We start from the raw sequence: 6,541 nt of genomic DNA, 5'->3' as shown, positions 1-6,541 counted from the left end.
CGGTATGCTTTGTTATTGAGAACTAGCTTGATTCCACTGTGGTCAGATAAAATACAGGGGATTATGTCAATCCCTTTGTATTCGCTTAAGTTCCTTGCATGAACTATGATATGGTCTATTTTGGAGAAAGTTCCATGAGCTGCCGAGAAGAATGTGTACTGTGTTGTTTTAGGGTGAAATACTCGGTAGATGTCAGTTAATTCCGCTTGAAGTATGGCCTCACTTAATTCTGTAGCTTCTTTGCCAATCCTCTGGTTGGTAGACCTGTCCTTTGGTGAGAGTGGTGTGTTAAAGTCTCCTAGTATTATCATATTGGGAACTATTTTATTCTGTAAGTTTGAGAGTATTTGTTTAACATATCTGGGTGCACCAATATTTGGGGCATATAAGTTGATGATGGTTATATCCTCCTCTTGGATTGTTCCCTTTATTGATATGTAGTGTCCGTCCTTGTCTTTCTGTACTGATTTTAATGAAAAGTTTATTTTGTCAGATATCAGGATAGGTACACCTGCTTTCTTACTGGGGGGCATTTGATTGGTAGATCCTTTTCCAATCCTTTACTCTGAATTTGTTTGTATGTTTGGCTGAGAGGTGGGTCTCCTGACGGCAACAGATGGATGGGTCTTGTTTTCTGATCCAGTCTGCAGTTCTTTTTCTTTTGATTGGTGAATTAAGCCCATTAATATTAAGAGAAAGTATAAAGAGATGCATTGTTATCCCTGTCATTCCGTTTTCCTAAGTTTTTCTTCTTTCCTTTCCTCCTGTGCTTGCTCAGTTAGACTTTGAGTAATGCCTATCTAGTGCTGTTTTTATTTTACCTTTTAATTTTTGCACTAGTCCTGGGGCTTAAACTCAGGGCCGAGGCATTGTACCTGTGCTTGTCTGGAGACCCTGGTGTGGACGTGTGGGCCAGGGGCTTCATCATGTCGGACTAGGATTTATGGCAGCTGTCCAAATGGTAGATAAGGGGTCCTGCAACTGCCCAGACCTGAAGGTCACTCTAAGGGGCTCTTGTTGGCTTACATGGTGGTAGCTGCCCCAGAGAAGTGCCATCCCAAGGTAAAGGGGGCTGGAAGTTCATTATTTACGCCTTTACTACCTTGGCCTACTGTTGCCTAGGAAGGGAGCATGTTAAGCTGTGGAGAAGGGAAGACGTGGGAAGGGCCTCATTTCGCTAACAGCTTGTTTTGCTCTATCATACTTTATACCCTGTAATTGAGTTAATTTTCATATTTGGAATGGAGTTTAGGTCAAAGATCCATTTTTGGACACCACAGAACAAATTGCTTCAATACCTTTAATTTAGAAGACTTTTTAAGCTGGGAACCAATGGCTAACACCTGTAATCCTAGCTACTCAGGAAGCTGAGATCTGATGATCGAGGTTCAAAGCCAGCCTGGGCAGAAAAGTCCGTGAGACTCTCTTACCTCCAATGAACCACCAGAAAACCAGAAGTGGCGCTGTGGCTCAAGTGGTAGAGTGCTCACCTTGAGTTGAAGAGTGCAGGGACAGCGCCCAGGCCCAGAGTTCAAGCCCCATAACTGACAAAAAAAAAAAAAAAAAAGATTTTTGATTTTGGTGGGGAAAGAAAAAGCAACCCAGAGACTTATATTGAACAAAACATTTTATGTACATATCTAAAATATGAATTAATACACACTAGAATGCCAGGCACTGCAGGCTTAAATGTGTCATCCCAGATGCTCAGGAAGCGGAGATCTGAGGAACATGTTTCAAAGCCAGCCTAGACAGGAAAATCAATGAGAATCTTATTTCCCAATTAACCACCAAAAGGCTAGAAGTGGAGCTGTGGCTCAAATGGTAGCACACCAGCCTTTAATGAAAAAGCCTAAAAAGAATGCCAGGCCTAATGTTCATGCGCCAATACTGTCACTGGACACAGGTGTGGGTTAGGGAAGCTTCCCTTTAAATGTATGAACTCTTCACTTAAGGGTCCTTGACTCTGATCACAGAGTAAGAATTTCTGGACAGGTCACAATGGTAAGAAAACTTGGCAACATTTTATTGAGTAAGCAAGCAAACAGAAAGGCAGGGGCACACTCTTAGAGTGTGGGTGCTCTCAAGGGAGATAGAGACATATAGCACTTTGGCTCCAGGAGTATTTCTTGGGGTCTGGCTTCAAAGTTAGGCAAAGGTACATGTTTTGTCTTTGCTCTAATCATACCTGGTGTTCCTTTCTGAGTTTCTAGGTAAGAATTAACTTCCACACAACAGATCCTTATTCTTGAGATGAGGTGCCCTGCTATCAGCATTTGGGCAGGAGGTTGCTTAAGTTTGGGGGAAGCAGTTTTCTCAGGAAGGCATACATCCTGCCAGACAAGTGTTAATTCTTAGGGTGAGGAATAAATGCTCAGGAAGGAATGCATCCTGTTGTCTTTCTTTGAAGATGGCACTTCTATGTTTCTCAATGCCATTATTTCTTTTCTTTCTTTCTTTCTTTTTTGTTGTTGTTGGTCATGGAGCTTGAACTCTGGGCTTGGGTGCTATCCCTGTGCTCTTCAGCTCAAAGCGAGTACTCTACCACTTGAGCCACAGCACCACTTTCGGTTTTCTAGTCGTTTATTGGAGATAAGAGTCTCACGGACTTTCCTGCCCGGGCTGGTTTTGAACTTTGATCCTCAGATCTCAGCCTTCTGAGTAGCTAGGATTACAGGTGTGAGCCACCAATGCTTAGCCCAGATTTTTTTTTTTTTTTTTTTTTTTTGCAGTCATGGGGTCTGATCTCTGGGCCTGGGTGCTGTTCCTCAGCTCTTCAGCTCAAGGCTAACACTCTAGCACTTGAGCCACAGTGCCACTTCCGGCTTTTTCTGCTTATGTGGTGCTGAGGAATCGAACCCAGGGCCTCATGCATGCAAGGCAAGCACTCTACCACTGAGCCACCAGCCCTAAATGCCATATTTCTGAGTTGCCTTCACCAGGCTTCATTTTCCTCATGTTATTCGGCTTCATTTCCCCTAAAATGACTTTGTTCCCTTCATCTTAAGGGAGGTACATGAAGGAATATCTCCTATATTTGCTGTAAGCTTACCATATCTCCTTTTCCCTAGTTTATCCAGCTTCAATAGCAGCACTAAAAAGGGAGGGGTGGTGGGGGAGGAACTAAGTTACTGACAAAATCCTTGAAAGCCTTCTGTTGGAACAATAGTGTATCATTCAATGCACCTGTAAGTATGGACAGCGGTATGGAGAGCCTATAGTCCACAGATCTGCTTCTCCCTGTCAGGACACTGGCCTGTTCTCCTTTGTCTATAACCTAGCAGGAAAGCCAGGAAGAACCGAAAGGAAGTCAAAGAAGTTATCTCCAGGCTTTCTCCTTCAAAATTTTCACAACTGATCCATTTCCTTCCCCCAGGCTAGGTGTTCACACTCTCACCTCAGGGAGGGGGAGGGGTGCCTGCCCCTCCCCCAAGCCGGTCCCACAGCCTTTCCTTAGCTTAGTTATTTCATTTCCTTTCACTCTCTAATTTCTCTTTTTATCTCTTCTTTTTTTGGTGCACACCTTGGGACTTGAAATCAAGGTCTGGGCTCTGTGTCTGAGCTTTTCACTCAGGTCTAGAGCTCTACCACTTTGAGCGTGTCTGACCCTTTTTTTGGTGCTTAATTAGATATAGGAGTCTTACAGACTTTCCTGCCTGGGCTGGCTTTGAACCAGGATCTCAGCCTCCTGAGTAGCTATACAACCATGAGCCATCAGTACCCAGCCTCACTCTCCAATCTCCTTGCAACTGCTCCTGGGACACACCGCACCTCAAATTATCCTAAATTGATTGGGCCATCTGCTTCCTGCTGGATTCTAACAGATACAGTATAATTAAAGATGTGGGGAAATGCAAATGAGAGAGAATGATGACTCTTAAAACACAGGTTACTGCACTGTGTAGCACTGGCTTACAGTTTGGGGAAAATGGCTCACAGAGAAGTAGAGATGGTTACAAATTGTTAAAAAATAGTTTTACCTCCAGGAGGTGGGATGCAAGACTTAGTCTCTAGAGGTGTGTTTTTCTCTTGGAGAGAGTGTTATTAGTCACAAAACACTTGCACAAATAAAAACAAAATTCCAACACCCTGGAAAAGACTTGTCCAGGGAAGAAAAGAGAGAGAGGGCTTTTCTGAAATTTTCAAGTTTTATCTATAAGCCTGAATTGCTAATTGAATAGCAAAAGAGGTAGTAGATTTTATTTGTATTTGTTTATTTATTTTGTCAAAATTGGCCTCCAATATTTAAGGCAAGCCCTATACCACTGGAGTCAAACACACAGCTCTTTATTCCTCTGCCATTTTTTTCCCCCTACAATCCTAGGGCTTTGAACTCAGGACCTGGGTGCTGTCCCTGAACTCTTTTGCTCAAGGCTAGTGTTCTACCACTTTAAGTAACAGCACCACTTCTGGCTGTCTGGTGGTTAATTGGAGAAAAGAGTTTCATGGACTTTCCTGCCTGGGCTGGCTTTGAACCATGAGCCTCAGATCTCAGCCTCCTGAGTAGCTAGGATTAAGGCATGAGCCACCAGTGCCTGGCTGCATTTTGCTTTTGAGACAGAGTCTCATGTTACCTTTACCTGGGCTGCCTTCAAACACCTGATTCTTCTGTCTCTACCTCCAAGAAGCTGGGATTACAGGTTTGTGCCTCAATGCCTGTCAAATTTTGATTTTAAACCAAAACAAAGAAAATTAATTGAGATTGGCAGTGCCCCCCCGACAGCTAATTGGGGGGGGGAGAATAAGAGAAGGATGGAGTTTCCCAAAGGAACATAGAACGAGATTGAACAGGGGCACTCAGAAAGAAAAAAAGAAATAGAAATAGAGACAGAGAGAAAAGGAAACACCAGGTCACATATAATGGGGTCGTTCTGGAATTAGAGCTTTGAAACTCCACAAGGTTCAAACACACCTCTGCTGCCCAGTAGTTGTAGCTGTGTATGGGGGAGGGGGGCAGTGGAAATCCTTTGTAACTCGGTCTCTGTTTTCAACTTGTAAAATGGATAGGAACCTTAACTTTGTCAGGTTCTTGAGGATTGAAGAGATGATCCCTATGCAGCCATTAATTACAACAGAGCCAAGTGCAAGGTAAACCATATAAAAGATCTGTTGTTGGGCTGGGAAGGTGGTTCAGTGGTAGAGTACTTGCCTTGCATGCACAAGGTCCTGGGTTTGATTCCTCAGTACCACATAAGTGGAAAAAGCCATAAGTGGCACTGTGGCTGAAGTGGTAGAGCACTAGCCTTGAGCTGAGGGATAGTGCCCAGGCCCAGAGTTCAGGCCCCACAACCAAAAAAAAAAAATCTGTTTTTGTTGTTTTTGTTGTTATGCTGTTGGACCCATGGCCTCCAGGGTACCAGGAGGTGAGATCTCTACCATTGCAGCCCCAGTTCCAGCCCTTTGTCTTCATTTAGGGTTTTTGTTTTATTTTCCCAGTCCTGGAGCTTGAACTTGGAGCCTGAGCACTGTCCCTGAGCTCTTTTGCTCAGTGCTACTGTTCTGCCACTTTGAGCAAAAGCACCACTTCTGGTTTGCTGATGGTTCATTCTCGGAGATTAGAGTCTCTTGCATTTTCCTGCCTGAATTGGCCTCAAAGGGTGATCCTTAGATCTCAGCTTCCTGAATAGCTATGATTGCAGGTGTGAGCCACTGGGCAGCCAGCACATTTAGTTTAGTTTTTATTCGTTTGCTTGTTTGTCAGTCCTGAGGCTTGAACTCGGGGCCTGGGCGGTGTCCCTCAGCTCTTCAGCTCAAGGCTAGCACTCTACCATTTCAGCCACAGTGCCACTTACGGCTTTTTCTGTGTATGTAGTGCTGAGGAATTGAACCCAGGGCTACATGCATACTAGGCAAGCACTCTACCACTAAACCACATTCCCAACCCCTCATTTAATTGCTTTTTTTTTTGGGTCCCATCATGGGGTCTGAACTGGGGCTGGGCACTGTCCCTCAACTCTTCAGCTCAAGGCGAGTACTCTACCACTTGAACCACAGTGCCACTTCCGGTCTTTTTTTCCCTGCTTATGTGGTGCTGAGGAATCGAACCCAGGGCCTCAGGCATGCAAGGCAAGCGTTCTATCACCGAGCCACCTTCCCAGCCCCTTCATTTAGTTTTTGAAATAGCGTTTCACTAATATTAGCTGATCTGGTCTCAAACTTTGGTTATTCCTACCACTGGGATTACAGGGGTGCAGGACTAGACTGGGATGGATTGGTTATTAATTATGATACAAAGATATTGATACCCAGGCAGAGGAAATGACAAAGCCCTGATGCAAGGCAGAGAGAGGAAAAACACTACATTTGGTAACTGTGGGTTGGACCCCAGCCAGTGATCTCACCCAACCACTGGAGGGTAAAGTTCTGACACCCTGGCAAGCATCCCACAGAGTCTCTGCCAGCTCTGATGTTCCGAAAACTATCTCCCCTCCAGGCGCATAAAAGTTACCATGGACGGTGTGGAAATCACTGGCAAAGGTGGGCAGCTCTCTGCACACCACCCAAGGGACAAAGGATCGCAGGTGCCCCGGCCTCCGACCAC

Source organism: Dipodomys ordii, unplaced genomic scaffold (assembly GCF_000151885.1).
Source record: "Dipodomys ordii isolate 6190 unplaced genomic scaffold, Dord_2.0 Scaffold92, whole genome shotgun sequence".
NCBI lineage: Eukaryota > Metazoa > Chordata > Mammalia > Rodentia > Heteromyidae > Dipodomys > Dipodomys ordii.
Note: the sequence above shows the minus strand (reverse complement) of the source record.